The sequence below is a fragment of the Mirounga leonina genome, unplaced genomic scaffold (genome assembly GCF_011800145.1).
Source record: "Mirounga leonina isolate KUSES-001 unplaced genomic scaffold, KU_Mleo_1.0 Mir_92, whole genome shotgun sequence".
NCBI lineage: Eukaryota > Metazoa > Chordata > Mammalia > Carnivora > Phocidae > Mirounga > Mirounga leonina.
In genome coordinates, this window is record NW_023270852.1 from 26,175,572 (window position 1) to 26,196,709 (window position 21,138).

Genomic DNA, 21,138 nt, shown 5'->3' on the forward strand with positions numbered 1-21,138 from the left:
AAGATGTTGGAGATGGAATTCAGACTAGCAATTGTGAAGACAATGGCTAGAATGGAGAAATCAATTAATGGCAACATAGAGTCTCTAAGGGCAGAAATAAAAGGTGAACTGGCAGAACTTAAAAATGCTATCAATGAGATCCAATCCAATCTAGATAATCTAACAGCTAGGGTAACTGAGGCAGAAGAGCGAATAAGCGACCTGGAAGACAATATAATAGATAAAAAGGGAAAAGAGGAGGCCAGGGAAAAACAACTCAGAATCCATGAAAACAGAATCAGAGAAATAAGTGACACCATGAAGCGTTCCAATGTCAGAATAATTAGAATCCCGGAGGGAGTGGAGAAAGAGAGAGGACTAGAAGATGTATTTGAGCAAATCGTAGCTGAGAACTTCCCTAATCTGGGGAATGAAACAAACATTCGCGTCCTAGAGGCAGAGAGGACCCCTCCCAAGATCAAGGAAAACAGGCCAACACCCTGGCATGTGATAGTAAAACTTGCAAATCTTAGAACCAAGGAAACCCTCTTAAGGGCAGTTAGGGGGAAGAGATTCCTTATGTACAGAGGGAGGAACATCAGAATAACGTCAGACCTATCCACAGAGACCTGGCAAGCCAGAAAGGCCTGGCAAGACATATTCAGGGTACTAAATGAGAAGAACGTGCAGCCAAGGATACTTTATCCGGCAAGGCTTTCATTTAGAATGGATGGAGAGATGCAGAGCTTCCACGACTGGCAGAAACTGAAAGAATATGTGACCACTAAGCCAGCCCTGCAAGAAATATTAAGGGGGTTCTATAAAAGGAGAAAGACCCCAAGAGTGATATACAACAGAAATTTACAGGGACAATCTATAAAAACAACATCTTCACAGGCAACATGATGACAATTCATATCTTTCAATAATCACTCTCAATGTGAATGGCCTAAACGCTCTCATAAAATGGCACAGGGTTGCAGATTGGACAAAAAAAGACAGGACCCATCCATACGCTGTCTACAAGAGACTCATTTTGAACCTAAAGATACATCCAGACTGAAAGTGAAGGGTTGGAGATCCATCTTCCATGCCAGCGGACCTCAAAAGAAAGCTGGGGTAGCAATTCTTATATCAGACAAATTAGATTTTAAACTAAAGTCTGTAATAAGAGACACAGAAGGACACTATATCATTCTTAAAGGGTCTATCCAACAAGAAGATCTAACAATTGTAAATATCTATGCCCCCAACATGGGAGCAGCCATCTATATAAGCCAACTGTTTTCCAAAATAAAGAGTCATATTGATAACAATATGTTAATTGTAGGAGACCTCAATACTCCACTCTCAGCAATGGACAGATCATCTAAGCAGAAAATCAACAAGGAAACAAGAGCTTTGAATGATACATTGGACCAGATGGACCTCATAGATATTTACAGAACATTCCACCCTAAAACAACAGAATACTCATTCTTCTCAAGCACACATGGAACTTTCTCCAGAATAGACCATATACTGGGTCACAAATCAGGTCTCAACCGATACCAAAAGATTGAGATTATTCCCTGCATATTCTCAGACCATAATGCTCTAAAACTGGAACTCAATCACAAGAAAAAATTTGGCAGAAATTCAAACACTTGGAAGCTAAAGACCACTCTGCTCAAGAATGTTTGGGTCAACAAGGAAATCAAAGAAGAACTTAAACAACTCATGGAAATCAATGAGAATGAAAACACATTGGTCCAAAACCTGTGGGATACTGCAAAGGCAGTCCTAAGGGGGAAATACATAGCCATCCAAGCCTCACTCAAAAAAATAGAAAAATCCCGAATTCACCAACTAACTCTACACCTTAAAGAACTAGAGAAAAAGCAACAAACGACACCTAAGCCACGCATTAGAAGAGAAATAATTAAAATTAGAGCAGAAATCAATGAATTAGAAACCAGAAACACAGTAGATCAGATCAACGAAAATAGAAGCTGGTTCTTTGAAAGAATTAATAAGATTGATAAACCACTGGCCAGACTTATCCAAAAGAAAAGAGGAAGGACCCAAATTAATAAAATTATGAATGAAAGGGGAGAGATCATGACTAACACTAAGGAAATAGAAACAATTATTAGAAATTATTATCAACAACTATATGCCAATAAACTGAGCAATCTGGATGAAATGGAGGCCTTCCTGGAAACCTATAAGCTGCCAAGACTGAAACAGGAAGAAATTGACAACCTGAATAGGCCAATAACCAGTAACAAGATTGAAGCAGTGATCAAAAACCTCCCAAAAAACAAGAGTCCAGGGCCTGATGGATTCTCTGGGGAATTCTACCAAACATTCAAAGAAGAAATAATACCTATTCTCCTGAAGCTGTTTCAAAAAATAGAAACAGAAGGAAAACTTCCAAACTCATTCTATGAGGCCAGCATTACCTTAATCCCCAAACCAGGCAAAGACCCCATCAAAATGGAGAATTTCAGACCGATATCCCTGATGAATATGGATTCCAAAATTCTCAACAAAATCCTAGCTAATAGGATCCAACAATACATTAAAAGGATCATCCACCATGACCAAGTGGGATTTATCCCCAGGATGCAAGGGTGGTTCAACATTTGCAAATCAATCAATGTTATAGAACACATTAATAAGAGGAGGGAGAAGAACCATATGGTCCCCTCAATTGATGCAGAAAAGTATTTGACAAAATACAACATCACCCTCTTCAGAGTATAGGGATAGAGGGAACATTCCTCAAGTTCATAAAATCCATCTTTGAAAAACCTACAGCGAATATCAGCCTCAATGGGGAAAAGCTGAGAGCCTTTCCCTTAAGATCAGGAACTTGTCAAGGATGCCCACTCTCGCCACTATTGTTCAACATAGTACTAGAAGTCCTAGCAACAGCAATCAGACAACAAAAAGAAATAAAAGGTATTCAAATTGGCAAAGAAGAAGTCAAACTCTCTCTTTTCGCAGACGACATGATACTTTATGTGGAAAACCCAAAAGACTCCACCCCCAAATTACTAGAACTCATCCATCAATTCAGTAATGTGGCAGGATACAAAATCAATGCACAGAAATCAGTTGCTTTCTTATACACTAACAATGCAACTGCAGAAAGAGAAATTAGAGAAATGATTCCATTTACAATAGCACCAAAAACCATAAGATACCTCGGAATAAACCTAACCAAAGAGGTAAAGGATCTATACTCTAGGAACTAAAAACACTCATGAAAGAAATTGAAGAAGACACAAAAAGATGGAAAAATATTCCATGCTCATGGATTGGAAAAATAAACATTGTTAAAATGTCTATGCTACCCAGAGCAATCTATACCTTCAATGCCATCCCGATTAAAATTCCAATGACATTTTTCAAAGTGCTGGAGCAAACAATCCTAAAATTTGTATGGAATCAGAAAAGACCCCGAATCACCAAGGAAATGTTGAAAAAGAAAAACAAAGCTGAGGGCATCACGTTGCCCAATTTCAAGCTATATTACAAAGCCATGATCACCAAGACAGCATGGTACTGGCACAAAAACAGACATATAGACCAATGGAACAGAATAGAGAACCCAGGTATGGACCCTCAACTCTATGGTCAAATAATCTTTGACAAAGCAGGAAAAAATATGCAATGGAAAAAAGTCTCTTCAATAAATGGTGCTGGGAAAATTGGAAGCCACATGGAGAAGAATGAAACTCGACCATTCTCTAACACCATTCACAAAGATAAACTCAAAGTGGATGAAAGACCTCAATGTGAGACAGGAATCCATCCAAATCCTAGAGAACATAGGCAATAACTTCTTTGACATCACCCACAGCAACTTCTTTCAAGATACATCCCCAAAAGCTAGTGAAACAAAAGCAAAAATGAACTTTTGGGACTTCATCAAGATAAAAAGCTTCTGCACAGCAAAGGAAACAGTCAACGAAACAAAGAGGCAACCCACAGAATGGGAGAAGATATTTGCAAATGACACTACAGATAAAGGGCTGGTATCCAAGATCTATAAAGAACTTCTCAAACTCAACACCCAAAAAACAATCAAGTCAAAAAGTGGGCAGAAGATATGAAAAGACACTTCTCTGAAGAAGACATACAAATGGCTAACAGATACATGAAAAAATATTCATCATCATTAGCCATCAGGGAAATCCAAATCAAAACCACATTGAGATACCACCTTATACCAATTAGAATGGCGAAAATGGACAGGGAAAGAAACAACAAATGTTGGAGAGGTTGTGGAGAAAGGGGAACCCTCTTACACTGTTGGTGGGAATGCAAGTTGGTACAGCCACTTTGGAAAACAGTGTGGAAGTGCCTCAAAAAATTAAAAATAGAGCTACCCTATGACCCAGCAATTGCACTCCTGGGTATTTACCCCAAAGACACAGATGTAGTGAAAAGAAGGGCCATATGCACCCCAATGTTCATAGCAGCAATGTCCGCAATAGCCAAACTGTGGAAAGAGCTGAGATGCCCTTCAACAGATGAATGGATAAAGAAGATGTGGTCCATATATACAAGGGAATATTACTCAGCCATCAGAAAGGATGAATACCCAACTTTTACATCAACATGGATGGGACTGGAGGAGATTATGCTAAGTGAAATAAGTCAAGCAGAGAAAGTCAATTATCATATGGTTTCACTTATTTGTGGACCATAAGGAATAACATGGAGGACATTAGGAGAAGGAAGGGAAAAATGGGGAGGGGGAATTGGAGGGAGAGATGAACCATGAGAGACTATGGACTCTGAGAAACAAACAGGGTTTTAGAGGGGAGGGGGGAGGGGGGATTGGTTAGCCGGGTGATGGGTATTAAGGAGGGCACGTACTGCATGGAGCACTGGGTGTTATACGAAAACAATGGATTGTGGATCACCACATCAAAAACCAATGATGTATTGTATGGTGACTAACATAACATAATAAAATAAAATAAAAAAAACCTAGTAGTGCAATTGCTGGGTCATAGGGTAGCTCTATTTTTATTATTTTATTTTATATTTTATATTTTATTTTATATATTATATATTTTATATTTTATATTATCTTTTATATATTTTTATTCATTTAATTTAATTTTATTTTATTCTTGAGGAACCTCCATATTGTTTTCCAGACTGGCTGCACCAGTTTGCATTCCCAACAGTGTAAGAGGATTCCCATTTCTCTGCATCCTCTCTGCATCCTGAGTTGTTAGTTTTAGCTGTTCTGACTGGTGTGAGGTGGTATCTCATTGTGGTTTTGATTTGTATTTCCCTGATGCCAAGTGATGTTGAACATTTTTTTATGTGTCTGTTGGCCATTAGTATGTCTTCTTTGGAGGAATATTTGTTCATGTCTTCTGCCCATTTCTTGACTGGATTTTTGTTTGTTGTTTTGGGTGTTGAGTTTGAGAAGTTCTTTATAGATTTTGGATACAAGCTCTTTATCTGATAAGACATTTGCAAATATCTTCTCCCATTCTGTTGGCTGTCTTTTGGTTTTGTCAACACTTTCCTTTGCTGTGCAAAAGCTTTTATCTTGATGAAGTCCCAATAGTTCATTTTTGCCTTTGTTTCCCTTTCCTTTGGAAACATGTCTAGCAAGTAGTTGCTGTGGCCGAGGTCACAGAGATTGCTGCCTGTGATCTCCTCTAGGATTTTGATGGGATTCCTGTCTCACATTTAGATCTTTCATCCATTTTGAGTCTATTTTTGTGTATGTTGTAAGGAAATGGTCCAGTTTCAATCTTCTGCATGTGGCTGTCCAATTTTCCCAACACCATTCGTTGAAGAGACTGTCTTTTTTCCATTGGACATTCTTTCCTGCTTTGTCAAAGATTACTTGACCACAGAGTTAAGGGTCCATTTCTGGGTTCTTTATTCTGTTCCATTGATCTATGTGTCTGTTTTTGTGCCAGTACCATACTGTCTTGACGATTATAGCTTTGTAATACAGCTTGAAGTCCAGAATTGTGGTGCCACCAGCTTTGGTTTTCTTTTTCAACATTCCTCTGGCTATTCAGGGTCTTTTCTGGTTCCATACAAATTTTAGGATTATTTGTTCCAGCTCTGTGAAAGAAGTTGATGGTATTTTGATAATGATTGCATTGAATGTGTGGATTGCTCTGTGTAGCATAGACATTTTAACAATATTTGTTCTTCCAATCCATGAGCATGGAACATTTTTCCATTTCTTTGTGTCTTCCTCAATTTCTTTCATAAGTGTCCTATGGTTTTCAGAGTACCTTTACTTCTTTGGTTAGGTTTATTTCTAGGTATCTTATGGTTTGGGGTGCAATTGTAAATGGGATTGAGCCCTTGATTTCTTTCTTCTGCTTCATTGTTAGTGTATAGAAATGCAACTGACTGCTGTGCTTTGATTTTATATCCTGCCACTTCGCTGAATTCCTGTATGAGATCCAGCAATTTTTGGGTGGAGTCTTTTGGTTTTCCATATAGAGTATCATGTCATCTGCAAAGAGTGAGAGTTTGACTTCTTTGCTGATTCAGATGCCTTTGATTTCTTTTTGTTGTCTGATTGCTGAGGCTAGGATTTCTAGTACTATGTTGAACAACAGTGGTGAGAGTGGACATGCCTGTTGTGTTCCTGACCTTAGGTGAAAAGCCTTCAGGTTTTCTCCATTGAAAATGATATTTGGGGTTGGCTTTTTGTATATGGCTTTTATGATACTGAGGTATGTTCCCTCTACCCTACACTGTGGAGACTTTTAATCAAGAAAGAATGCTGTCGTTTGTCAAATGCTTTTTCTGCATCAAGTGAGAGGATCATGTTTATCTCTCTTTTCCTCAGCTTCCTTATTTTCCATCATTTTGTCTTCTGTATCACCGACTCTCTCTTCTGCCTTGTTTATCCCAGCAGTTAGAGCCTCCATTTTTGATTGCATCTCAGAAATAGCCTTTTTGATTTCGATTAGATTTTAGTTCATTTATTTCTCCAGGAAGGGATTCTCTAGTGTCTTCTATGCTTTTTTCAAGGCCACCTAGTATCTTTATAATCATTGTTTTGAATTCCAGTTCTGACATCTTACTTATATCCATATTTATTAGATCCCTGGCTGTGAGTACTGCCTCTTGTTCTCTTTTTCTGGGGTGAGTTCTTCCGTCTTGTCATTATGTCCAGAAAAGAACAGATGAAAGAGGGAAAATACTAATATGGCAACAACAACACCAGAAAAATATATACTACACAGGTCAGAAGAGAACAGAAACCAAAAAGAAAAGGAAAAAAAAGAGAATAAAAATCAAACAAGTAGAACAGAACAAGAGCAATAAACTGGAGTCTGAGTGTATTTTGGTCTGTTTGTTAGAAGAAACTAGATCTCAAAATAGGCAAGAAAGAATACAATGAAAGGAAGCCAAAAATGAAAAATATATATAAACTGTAAGTGAAAAATGGAAAATTAAAAAAGACTTAAAAAGTAATTGATAAGAAAATAGCTGAAAAGGATAATAAAATATAAAACTGAAGGACTAAAGAATAAGAACTCTACCAGAAAAATATATACTACACTAATCAGAAGAGAACAGAAACCAAACAGAAATGAAAAGGAGAAAAAAATGGGAATAAAGTTAGACAAGAAGTTGAACAGAACAATAAACTAGATCCTGGATGTATTTTGGTCTGTTAGAGGAAACTAGATCCCAAAATAAGAAAGAAAAGCTTATATATATACACACAAATAGAGTTGAATAGAATGAAAAGGAAATCAAAAGTGAAAAAAATATAAACTGTAAGTGAAAAAATGAAAATTTAAAGACTTAAAAATTGATACAGTAGAAAAATAGCTGAAAAGGGTAATAAAATATAAAACCGAAGGACTAACGAATAATAAGAAAAAACCACGAATGCTACATTCTTCTTTCCCCGGGCTGGAGTTTTGCAGTTCTGTGTGATCGGTAACCTTGGTATTAGCTGGAAGGTCCCGCCACTCCTCTGGGGGAGGGCCCGTGGCTCTGATTCTCAGGTGTCCTTTCCCAGCAGAATCACACCGCCCTGGCCCCGCCCGGCTCAGTGTCAGCTGCTCCAGAGCTGGTAGGGGGGTGAAAATGGCGGCACCCTGCTCTCTAGCCCCGAACCTGAAATTTCACACCCCCCACTCCTCAGAGCCCTCAGGAAAAAGCAATCCATCACTCTTACCTCCCTGGTTTCCACCTGCTCTCTGTGCTCACCCAGCCTGTGACCAAGCTTTTTTTTATCTCAGACATGCAACCCGGTTTCGAGTCTCCAAACTTTATAGACTCTGGTGGCACGCACCCTGCGGGAGGGAGAGGGCTCTCACCAGGTTCTGCCTCTTGCTGGGCCCCTGCTCAGAGAGCGGTCACCCGACAGTGCCGAGGTTCACAATTTCTGGAAACACCTAGCCGAAAGCTGGTGCCTGGTCTCCCTGTTTGCAGCCAGCTTCCCCACTCCAGTGCCTGGGAGCTCTGCCGCACTCAGGCCCCCTGTTCTTTCTGTGACCCTGGGGATCCTGAGACCACACTCTCCCACCTGGGATTCCAGCCCTCTTCGCCTCCAGAGCACCTTTCAGGCAGAAACATCCCTCACCAGAGCAGACTTCTCAAAGTTCCGATTTTGTGCTCTGCACCAGCTTATGGAGGCTCCCTCCCACACCCTGCGGCTTATCTTCCCATATATCCCCTCAGACTCACTTCTCCCCACCTCCTACCGTGCAGAAAGTGGTCGCTTTTCTATCTGTAGAATGGTAGCAATTCTTTTCTCAGAGCTCTGGTTGATTTTGCAGGTTTTCAGAATGATTTGGTAACTAGCTGAATTCCAGGGACCAGACAAAACAGGATCCCCTACTCCTCCGCCATCTTACCTCAACTGAACTGTTATTTTAAAAAATGATTATATTATTGTTACAACTCTTAGAGTGTATAAAATACACATATATTTTAAGGCAATGGAGGTTGGCCAAAAGTAGGCAGAAACTGAAGGGGCATTTACCTCTGAAAGCAGGAATGATACCTCTCGAGATTTAAGAACTTGCAGCTCTTTGAGGGGAGTCTCATCTGCCAGCAACTTAGGGCAGCCGGGAGCCAAAGGCTTACTGGCTTGAGGGGCTGAAAGAACAGCTAGGAAGTGAAAGGGGGCATTCTGGAAGGGAAGGAGCCACGGAAAGAAGGAACTCCCCATCTGTGTATAAAAGCTGCCCACGTTATTTACCTGCCCACCATCACCTGTGCACACCGAGGGCCTGGCAAAGCGGCGGCACCTGGGAGCTGCAAAAACTCAACAGAAGTTTCAGCTACAGCTGATGGGGAGAGACAGGGTTTTACACAGAGGTCCTTTATAATACTCTGCTTACTTTATGCATGTTAGACATTTTCCATAATAAAAAAATTTAAACAAAATAAACCAACAAAAACCACCACAGAACCACAAATTATTCTTGGTTTCCACATTCCTTGCCAATACTGTTCCTTCTGTCTCCTCCCTTCCATAGCCAAACTTCTTAAAAGTGCTGTCTACACCAGCTGCCTCCAGTTCTCGACTCCCACAGCAGGACGTCTTCCCTCACAGTCACGCTGCCAAAGTGGTGCTTGTGAAGCCCCTACCACATGATGACTGCCACGGCCCAAATACAGTCGGGACCTTTAGTCTTCACTGCCTTTGGCTTGTCAGTAGCATCTGACACTTTTACCTACTCCCCCCCCCCCCCCCCACCTTTGGCCTCCATGACTCTGCTCTGAGTTTTCCTCTTCCCGCTGGCTGCTTGAAGTTCTTAGTCTTTCACGCAGGGTCATCCAGCTATTAGGTGTTACAGTTCCTCAAAAACTTGTACTTACTCCACTTTCCTTCTTAGTCTTATTCTTTCTCTCTGTGATCTCATCAGTGTCCCAGGCTTTGGGCCAGTAACTCTCAAAGATCTGCAGACCAGAGTTTCTCACCTTTGGTTCTCCTGACATCCGGTTGATTACTTTTTTGCTGTGGGAAGTGAGGACCTCTGCATTGTAGGATGTTTGGCAGTATCGCTGGTCTCTACCTACTATGCCAATAGCACCCCATTTTTGTGACAACCAAAAATATCTCCAGACGTCGGGGCTACTGGTAAATGTCTCCTGGGAGGCAATGTCACAGCTAGTTTGAGAGCCATTGTTCTCAATTTACCTGACATCTCCCTTTGCATGTCTCAACGGCACGTGAAACACAACAGGTCCAAAACCAAGTCTCTGATCCTAATCTTCCACCACTATGACTAAAAGACAAGACAAAACAAAGACCCAAGACAAACCTGATTCTCTTCCCTTCCTCTTTTTCTCAGTGAATGTTATCACTGTAACCCACTCCATACTAGGACATCTAGGACATACATCTAGTTTAACAATCCCAAAGCTCTGGAATCGGTCCTCTCCCCTTTAATATAACCCAATGCCAGGTCTTTCAATTCTACCCTCTTCTTCCTTTTTAAAGATTTTATTTATTTATTTGACAGAAAGAGAGCACGAGAGGGCATTAGCAGCGGGAGCTGCAGAGGAAAAAGAGAAGTAGGCTCCCCGCTAAGCAGGGAGCCTGATGCAGGGCTCTATCCCAGGACTCTGGGATCATGACCTGAGCCAAAGGCAGACACTTAACCAACTGAGCCACCCAGGCGCCCCTCAATACCTACTTTTTGAATAAGTGCAGAAGTGAGCACGTGAACTTGATGATGGCTGAAGACTGAGGGATGAGCATGAAAGGTGTTGAATAAAGTTTGAGTGAGGGAAACTGTCATGTGTGCTGTGTTGTAAATGCTCAAGGGATCGTCTAGGCTGGGTGGGGCTGGCCTGGGTTAGGCTGTGCCCTGAGGCTTAGACCAGGGAAATGCACATATGAAGGTGGTGGACAGGCCAGGGAAGAAAAAACTCCAGAGCCTAAGACTTGGGGGATGCAGGGCTCTTTCCATCATACTAGTGGAGGTCAATGTGGGTGTTTGAATTAACTTATTCATAAGGTTTGAGAGCAAGTTCCAGGCATTTACTGTGCCATTTGTATCGATCAAGATGAAAACAAAGCACTGGATTGGCTTCTTGGAACTTGTTTATAAGAATCATCTCTAGGAAATTTGAGTTTGGGAGATCGTACTATGTTGGTAATAATGAACTTCAAGGACTGCCCTAGATGAGAAAAGCAGCCACACACGGCTTCCGGCTTCCTGAAATTTAAACAGAGGTACTTGCCTTGGTGGCAGTAAGATAAATGGGTCAAGGTGAGCCTATAAGCCTGGAACTTTTAAAGAACCACCTTCTCCTCCACTCAAACCAGCCACTGCTCTGAGGCCTGGCCTGAGGAGGTCTTCTGTTAGGGGTGTATTTATGCCAGTTATTACTTTCCCACAGCTGCGATTCTAATGTCCATAAGTGATTTCCCACCGAGGTTGTCCAGAGCTAGTCACATGGAACAATAATGCCAACAGGATGCCAATTCTTCAAGCTGGAAGAACTGCGTCCCAGCCCCAGGCTCACTGATGACTCACCGAGTGACCTTGGGGAAGTCATTTACCCCAGTGACGCATTAATTAATTAATCGCAGTGACGCATTCCTTGGCCTCTTGAAGCTCGTAACTTGGTCCTGTTCTGGAAATGTCCCTCACCCAAACAACTCTGGTTCTCAACATTCCCCTGACAAGATTGAGGCTTAGTTCTTAACAAAAAGCTCACTACTAAGGGGTATGATCCCTATTCTAGATCTTAGCAAAGCTCTTACATGATTAATTCTAAACACAGGAAAACTATAATTACAGAAATTCTTTGATACATTAAAATAGTTCCTCTTTGTTGAAGATAAGGAGAGGGAGAAGGGACACTTAAAATGAAGGCTTTTACATTTAAATTTGAGCTACTAAAATTTCAACAGACCTTTTTACTCTCTTATTTTTTTGGCATATATAATTTTATGCTTGGCAGAGACCATGCCGCAAAAATAACACCTTTCGAAATGTATTAAGAGCTTTTAATCACTTCTCAAAGTGCTTTTCCATCTATTATCATAATTGTAGCTACAAATGATCCCAAATGGATTGACTGGATGGCGATTTTGAAATATCTAGTTCAAAGACCTCAATTTATAAAAGAGGACACTGACATCCAGAGGTAAAGTGATTTGTTCAAGGTCACACAGATCATAAGCAGCAGAACCTGGTTGAGCCCAGGTCCCGAGTCCAGGGCTCTCTCCATAGACTCAGACTTCCTGTTCCCACAAACAGCTAGAGGTATAGAGTGAAATGTACCAGAGATGCTCCTTGGGGCCAGTAATGGAACATTTTTCTTTGATGCATGTTGGTGAGGAAGTAAAATGTGCAGAGTGAGGGATTCTGATGATAAACAAATAGATTGCAGGTTCCAGCAGGACCCTGTGGGGTCTCTTGCCCATCCACTCATTTCCAGGCAGAACTGCTTCTAGACTGGCTCAGAAAGAAGACATCACCAGGGAAGAAAACTCTTCAATGCCTCAGCAACCTGTTTGCAGCTTCAGTCACTTCCACTCGGGGGACACTATCTTGCCTAGCAGTACCTGATGATGGGGTTGGTTGTTATCTCTGTTTCCCTGAGGTTCTGATCAAGTGAGAAATGCAGTCACTCCTCTGCATTCCTTCTTAGTGACTTCTGGAAGAATACGTAAGTGCCACGGGAGGTGCTCCAACCTATACCTGCTTAGTCTCATCTGGAAATCTCAGACCCTCAGGAGTCCTGAGGCTGGAATGCGGATTTTCACCTAACTTCCAATAATCCAAAGCACTGAAAATGATGGGGCTGCAAGCGACTCAAGTGAGGTTTTAGGGAAATGGCAGATGGAAGGTGGCACAAACTAGGGGTTAAATATAATAATAAATATAGCTTTACAACTATATTTATTATTGGTTCAAAGCCTGCCTCTGCTACCTGGGTTCAAAGCCTGCCTCTGCTACCCACCAGCTATGTGGCCTATGGACAAGTTACTCCCCTTCCTCAAGCTTCAGTTCCTCATTTGTAACATGAGCACATGATACCAGCTGCTTCATACCTTTGCTATAAGGACTAAGGAAGACAATGTGCATTTAAAAGAGTTTATTATAGTATCTGCTGGCATATAGTAAGCCCTGAACAACAGACAGCTCTTAGTGTTCCTGGGCTAGTGTAGTGGTTGAGTCCAGACTCAGGAGTCACACTGCCTGGGTTCAAATGCTGGCAAAATGCCAGTGAAGCACCTGGCTCATAGTAAATGCTCAGTGGATGTTAGTAGCTAATTATGAATTTATATTTTAACTAGAATTATTCCAAGTCAGTGTGCATGTTTGTGAGGAGCCACAATTGGCGATTATATGTGTATTTGGTGAAACAGGAAGACAGTCATAAAGTTTGGTGGAAAATCTTTCATTATGTGGGTCACTGAGTGAGGGCAAAACACTGTGGTGATACAGTCGGGACTAAAAGTTTTCCATGTTCCCTGCAAGAGTTAGTATTCAATGAGATTGATATCAAGGGTAAACTGAAAGGAAAATCAGGGCACAAATGGGCAATATTCATTCATTCACTCGCTCATTTACCATTCGTTCACTCATTCACTTATCTGTCCATCCATCCATCCATCCATCCATCCATCCATCCATCCATCCATCTATCCAGTAGGCTTTTTTGAATATCTCTATTCCAGGAACCCTGTTAGGCTCTTTATGTATGTGACCTTAATTCTCATGCAAGACTATCAGATGGGCACCACCACCATTCCACAGAGGAAATTAAGAACTACAGATGTGAAAGTGGAGGTGAGATCAAAGCACAGGTATCATGGATCCCAGAAATGTGGCTCCTTTAGTGTGTTATTTGGGGCAAGTCACTTCAACTCTCTGTGCCTTAGTTTCCTCTTCACTGAAATGGGAACAATGGCTTCTCCATAATAGAGTGACTGAGGATGAAACAAGGCAAGTTCACAAAAACTCTGCACACTGGAAAGCCCTATGGACATGTGAATCTTGGTGATCGTCTGACTGTCCAGCAGGGAGCGTCTGAGAGGGGGCTAATGTGAAGCTCTCCAGGAGCAGGCCAGTCTCTCTGGTTTCCTGGTGGTCCTTGATGGATGAATGGGGCCATCACTTAGGTGTCAAGGAGCTGTCTGAGTCCACAGCTGGGTCTCCTTCAATCTTCTTTCCTTGAGAAGGAGCCAGAACCCCCCGAAATGAGTGATGCCCTGTAAATCATTGCCTTTGACAGCTGGTGTGATGTTATCATCCTGCTCCGAGGCATGACAGGAGGCAGGAAGGTGGGAAGCTCCAGGAAGCCTTGGGCTGAGACGCAGAGGCATTTCCAGCTTTTGAGTGAGTTATAGGCTGCCCTGGGGGATCCCAAGGCACTGAACATCCTGTGGTGAGCTAATGTAACCCGAACATTCATAAAGGCTAATGACTCCTCTGAGTAGTTGGAACGGAGTGTCCTTCACCATGCCTGGTGGGGCAAAGACAGAGGCACTAGGACAGAGGCACTCCGGGGACTCTCTCGCTGCTAATAGTCATTCAGTGGAACAGGAAAAAAACAGAAATAACTTTGGCTATTGATGACTTCCCCCAAGTTTTTCCTATTTACTTCAAGGAAACAATTTTGGAACTTGAGGGAAGAAAAAATACCTATAGTGAATATGGCCAGCTGCCAACCTCTGGAATCCGGGGCTTATCTGAATACATGCCCTGCTCTACATAACATGCAGCCTATTCTTGAAAAGTTATGAGTAAATAAAATATCTATACATAACATTGTATTATACATGGACTTGGGAGGTTTGCTGTTTAAGGGGGACCCCTGCTGAGAACAGTTGGTGAACATTGATCACTGTCCCCCTGATTTATGACCTTCACCAATTTGGACTTTCTGACTTCAGTTTCTAGAAACAGAACCCAGATTTTCTCTTAGCTGATGCCAGGACAGCAGGACCCACTGGCCGAGCTAAGAAGGAGTGGCCAGAGAAGCGGGGCGACCCCCTCCTGCATGGAGCTTTAGGATAAATGTGCAGATGGGGAAGGGAATGGATTGATGCATAACAAAACCGCATTGAACACCAGCTCTCTTTCCTGTACTTACAGCATGTGGCCTGATAGGCGTATTTGTGACAGGCTGTTCACCCTGCAACAGAGTTTACATGACACCTTGGGGTGCAAATGTTTCAGGGCCAGGGTGTGAGTCACTATCTTCTCTTTCTCCTCACCACGCCAACCTGTACGGTTCCAGATGAGACCACTTCAGGAGCCCGGTCCCGGAGGGAGGAAGACAGAAAGAACAAGTCCCAGCTGACCCACAACGGACATGATGCAGCAGCACAGAATACGGTTTGCTTTAAGGGTTGAGATTTTTAGGGTTGTTTGTTCTGCAGTATAACCCAGTCAGGGTACATTCGTTCAACAAAACCTCTCCGAGATGCCCATGAGGTAAGACAAAATGTCGGAGCTCTGGTTGAGCAGAGGTGAGGGCCCTCCTGCTCTTCGGGACTTCTCAGTGCTCTTGGTCTCAGCAGTCCTGTTCCTACAATGGATCTCGGACAGTGACAGCAGAGAAAATTCCTGTCTGGAAACGGCGCTATGGCAGGGCGAGTTAGTACCTGTCATTTAGGAAATCATGTCTTTAATGTGTATCTCCTTTCACTGGACTGAATGTTCTCTGTGGTCAGGACAACATCTGTCTCACTCACTGCTATCCCCCCCCCCCCACCCCCGCCCCAGGCCTAGCACAGCACCAGGCACCCAATAGGTACCCCAAAAGCAAGACAGTTGGGTATGCTGAGTGGCTCAGAATGTGGATGCCGGAATGAGGCAGCTCTCGGCCTTTATTTTCTCAGTTATAAACGGGGCAGATAGTAATACCTGCCTCAAAGTCCTTCTGTGAGGATTAAATGAAGTAATTTGTAAAGGTGAACTGCAGAGTGCTTGGCCTGTGAGAAGTACTCTGTCAGTGGCAGCTGATATTGATGACTTAGGCTAAAAGCTGAGAATATAGCCAGGTATTTTCCAGGTGAGAAAAACTCCAAGCCAATAGTTATAGGTTGACTTGTGTTTCCCCCACAAGATATATGGAAATCCTAAGCCACGGTACTTGTGACCTTATTTGGAAATAGGGTGCTGGCAGCCATCATTAAGTTGAGGTCACAGGAGGACCCTGATCCAACGTGACTAGTGTCCTCATAACAAGAGGTGGGACACCCAAGGAGAAAATGACCCGGGTGATCAAGGGGAGACCGCACTGATGCATCTATGAGCCGAGGGATGTCAAGGGTCGCTGGCAAACAACGGGAGATGGAAGAGCCTCCCCTACAGATTTCAGAGCATGCACAGCTCTGTCGACACCTTTATTTCACACTTCTGGCCTCCAGAACTGTGAGACAAGAAATTCCTGTTGTTCTAAGGCCCCCGTTGGTGCTATTTTATTACAGCAGCTTTAGGAAGCGAATGTACCGACACGCCAGCTTCCGCGCAGGAGCCACAAGCGGTGGCGACCAAGACTCCTTCCCTGGACAGCCCTGAGAGCTCGAGTCTGTTGGCATGCTGCAAGGGCAAGTGCAGGTGAAGTTTCCTCCATCCAACAAAGGCCTGTCAATTACATCACTATCTCCAGTTTCCATCAGGAACCAGAAAAATCCTCTGGAATGTTAGAATTCAGTGAGACAGAAGAGAAAGAAAAGCCAAGATAACGTTCACTTAGGAGAATGTTATTTCTTGAGAAAAAGACTCTTAACCCTTATCTCTGCCTGCAGAGGAGTGACCCTCAGAAGTTTCCTAAAATAGAACGGGGTGGGGGGGGCCTAGCAAAGTCCACTCCAATAGACAACATTCATTTAGGTTTCTTGGCACCGAGTCCACCACAAAAGGAGGACTTAATTAAAAAGGGCTCGTGACATGAGGCAAACCACCAAGGCCGGGCTCAGGAGGAGGGGCGGACACGTTCACCTCTGGAACAAAGGCTCCTTGTTGCCACGAAACCACCAGTTTTTGCCAGGACAGACACGTTTTGGGCAGGAAGGAAAGCCATCCTCTGAAATAGAGCAAGAAGCTACAGGTAGGGTCCAGCAGCACAGCGGCAGAGGTAGGTCTGAGAAGTCCTCAGGCCTCTGCAGCCCAGCAGCAGCCCAGCCTGAGGCCAAGGTGAGGAAGCTGGCCCTGCCTGGGAGGAACTCAAAAATCATATTCTTCCCTGCTTCTGTCAATTGTCCTCAGGGAGTGTGGCTGAAGTAAGGGATCAGTTCATGGTAGGCTGCTCACGATCCTTCTTTGTTTTTATTTTCTATCTTGAGGAACATTTTGATTATTTTAACCCACTGACCAACCCTAGCTAATTTCCTATACCTTGAACAGCACATCCTGTTTGCATTCTGTCTCCCTCTAGGTGGGATGTTACAAAGCCCCGTGGAGGCCCCCTTTCCTCCTGATCCTCCCAGATGACAAGTGATGTGGAGTGTTCCTGTCCTTGGAGTTAGGCATAAAGGTGAGGACCGAGACACCTGTCCCTGTGACTCCTTCAGGGGGACCTCGGAGTGGGCTGGGCTTCCTGGATCTCTTGTGCTGGAGGTTAACAACTGCCTTGCCCCTTCACAGGCTCCATGCATTCTGCTTTTCACCACTCATTGTGCTGGGCACATGGGAAACAAGGATGGATGAGACCTTACCTCTGATCCAGTGGGGTTTTCTGATGGAGGCAGACCAGGAAAAAAAAGTACACTGGGGTATAACTGAGACATTGCTAGAAGATGGGAAGAACCACAGAACAAGCAGGCCTAGGATGGCTGAGAGAGGGAGCTGAGAGAGAGCTGCACGGCTGGGCCTGGAGCCCCCAGTCTAGGGCCCTTTGGTTCCACTGCCCCATTCTCCTCCCTCTTGCTGCTGTGGGATGATTTTCCCCAAGCAGACTTGAAGCCTCAGAAGGGCAGAGACCAAATCCACCATTTCCACTGATTTCCACGGGTCCCCTAATACAGCCCTATGGACACTTTATCCCCTTCAGAAAGGGATTTCCAAAAAGATGATCTCTTCCTTTTTCTCCTTCCCTGAAGGTGGGACTGGAGCGGCCAGGACAAGGGTGCTAGTGTTTCCACTACTCTATCTAGCTTTGTGAATTTGAGGAAATTACCAGACCTCTCTGAGTCTGTTTCCCCCTCTGAAAAATGTAGAAGGTAGATGAGATAACCTCTAAAAATCTAGAATTCCACAACATAATCTAGCAAGCTCTGCACTTTCCAAGTTGTTATCTGCAAGGACGCAAAAACATGAGAAAAGACAATGAATTGGTGACACCAATTCTGTAGTTCATAACAAGTAGGTACAAAAGGAGAAACTGAGTAATAAAAACACATGATAAAACCAAGATGGAGTTTTCATAAATTTTTATAGCATAAGAAAGGAGAAGAAGAAGAAGGAGGAGGAGGAGGAAGAAAGAAATCCATGGAATAGCAGCAAGAGCACAGATTTGGAGCTAGACAGACCCCAGTTCAAATCCCAGCTCTAACCAACCCTTACTTGCTGGGCAACTTTGGCAAATTACTTAACCTCAGTATTAGTTGCTTATTATTTAAACGGAACTCTAATTAATCATTAATTTAATAATTAAATCATCTTACTGAGTTTGTGTGCACATTAAATAAAATAATACAATGCTGCTGGCAAAGTAGTCTCTCAAGTAAATCTTAAGTTGGAACCTAACAAATATTTACCAAAGGAATGAATATCAACTCCCCTCCAAGAGATGCTGAATTTTGAACCATAGTTCACAGACAGGTTGACTACATATTCTGGTTTGCCTGTGTCTTGGCACAATTATTATTTGTTTTCCTTTTCACTTTCAAAAACGTACTGATCTGCAGGTCCAGTCTATTAAATTCAATACTGAAAGACACTTGTGGGGTGTCTACTATGTAAAGTCAAGCTTATCTCTCTGGTGCCTTCATTTTGAATCCTTTCTCTGTGATGTCATTAATTTTAACCTGGTGAAAGACACAGAGCACCTGTGAAGTGGCTATAATCACCCAGTCTTTTGCTCTCTCAACCTTCAGGAAAGGTCGACAGCATCCTCGTGCCACAGGCTGCAGAGATGGTGTTGAACCCAGACAAAAGATGAAGCTTTAACAGTGGTAGACCCACCAACCTCAGGCTGGTCTTGCCTCCTGGCAAGTCTGATCCTTGGCCTCAGGTAACTCATCATTTTTACCTCCGTCACCGTGTGTAGAAAGTAGGAAAGAAAGAAAGCCAAAATTTATTTAGCTCCTGCTATGCTCGGAATGTGTCCCCCCTCCCCTACATTCATATGTTGAAATCCTAGTGCCCATTGTATGGTATTAGGAGGTGGGACCTCTGGGAGGTGATGAGGTCATAAGGATGGAGCCCTCAGAAAAGGGATTAGTGTCTTAGAAGAGGTCCTGGAGAAGCCTCCCGGGCTCCTTTTGCCATGTGAGGATAAGGAGAAATCTGCCACCCAGGAGAGCCCTCACCCAGCTAGGCCAGCACTCTGATCTCACGCTTCCAGCCTCCAGCACCATGAGAAAGAAGTTTCTTCTGGGGCACCTGGGTGGCTCAGTTGGTTGGGCGACTGCCTTCGGCTCAGGTCATGATCCTGGAGTCCCGGGATCGAGTCCCACATCGGGCTCCCTGCTCGGTGGGGAGTCTGCTTCTCCCTCTGACCCTCTTCCCTCTCATGCTCTGTCTCTCATTCTCTCTTTCAAATAAATAAATAAAATCTTTAAAAAAAAAAAAAAAAAGAAAAGAAAGAAGTTTCTGTGGTTTACAGCCACCCAGTCTGTGGTATTTTGTGATAGCTGACTGAACGGACTCAGACACTCCCACTGGGCACATTTTACAGATGCTACAGCCTTTACTCATCGCCGCAGATCTGGGAGGCAGGTGTGGTTCCCATTCACACATGAGAATACTGAGGCTGGGTGAGACGAGGTAGGACCCCGGAGCCAAGTAGCCTAAGTAGTACAGGCAAGTGGGCGAGAAGGCACTGTGCCCTCAGGTCTCTCGTTGGTTTGAGGAGATATTTGTAAAACACAAATCCCCTTAGGATACAGGCTTCTATTAGCAGAAAAAAACAGGAGTAACTTTCTAATTATTTTTCTATATTTTCTTCCCAGAATTTGCAAATCTCAGATATTGCTCGGGTGTCATTGATTATGAATGCTTTTTGGCAGGAGAAAATTGTTCGAGTCACATTCCAAGGATTGGGGGAACTTCTCCATCTGGTTCTCTTTGAACCAAAAGGATCCTGATAAGATGTACAAATAGCTGAAGAAGAAAGTGTGGTTTTCATTTAAAAAGCACGCATACATGGAAAAGCTGATGAAGAGTGCCTCGTATCTCCATCACATCATTGGCTGACTAGACAATTTATAATCAGGAGGGAAAAATAAAACCATCCCATAGATGGAAATTTCAGCTGAAACGGACACCCCTGTCCAAATAGCAAATCAGTGCAGAATCAAAAAATTCTAATTTTACAATTCACAGATGCTTCCAATTAGAACAGGGAAGGTTAATGTGATTTCAGCTGTTACTTGAAAATACTAAAATGTGCCAAGAAAACTCAGAGTTGGTACAAAGGAGTTTCTTTTTCTACTGAAATATTTACTCCTCCAAAAATAATAATCACAGAGGTTTCAGGGCCCCTTTTTCCTAAGAAGTCACACTTAACACTCTTCACTTTCTTTTATGGTCGTGAACATGGCACAGACCCACACATGCCTCCACTTTACAAAACAAACAAACATCTTCCTGCCGTCTAGAAGCATGCTAGTTAATCTGGGTCTCTGGGCAGTATGTGTTTTGGAACATGACTCTGTTCTAACATGAACTTCTGATTTATCCAAGCAAATAATCATCAAACCTGAGAGTCTGAAATTGCTATTCCTCTGACTCAGAGGCCCTGCCAGTGGGCTGCTTGTTTATAGGTATGTGCAAGATAGGGAGGCAAAAAACATCCTATGTGTTTGTTTTTCCAAAGCAGGTTTGAGAAGTAGTCACACAAAGTTTTTCCCACTGAGTCAAACATTTCTGTGGCCTTTGAGAAATGGCCTAGGAGCTCAGAACCCCATCAAGATCCACTGAAACACATCAGCCCCTAGGCCAAGGATGAGCTGAAATTGCAAAAGCTCGCATCCATTTTATGCTAGCATTTACGAGACAATTCTAT

The 21,138-nt window shown here is 43.0% G+C and overlaps 2 protein-coding genes across 6 annotated transcripts in view; one reads left to right on the forward strand and one right to left on the reverse strand.

Moving 5' to 3' along the window:
- Positions 1-21,138, forward strand: part of LOC118004206 (protein tyrosine phosphatase type IVA 1-like) — a 114,572-nt gene that overhangs the window by 84,191 nt on the left and 9,243 nt on the right. The window contains exons 3-4 of one of the 2 annotated variants that reach the window (XR_004677509.1): positions 17,347-17,445; positions 19,007-19,126. The gene's annotated coding sequence lies outside the window, so the exon portion shown is untranslated. Of the gene's footprint in view, positions 1-17,346; positions 17,446-19,006; positions 19,127-21,138 lie in introns of those variants that run through there. The other variant, XR_004677508.1, reaches the window with a different exon arrangement.
- Positions 1-21,138, reverse strand: part of ME3 (malic enzyme 3) — a 194,548-nt gene that overhangs the window by 68,711 nt on the left and 104,699 nt on the right. The gene's annotated exons all lie outside the window — the stretch shown is intronic.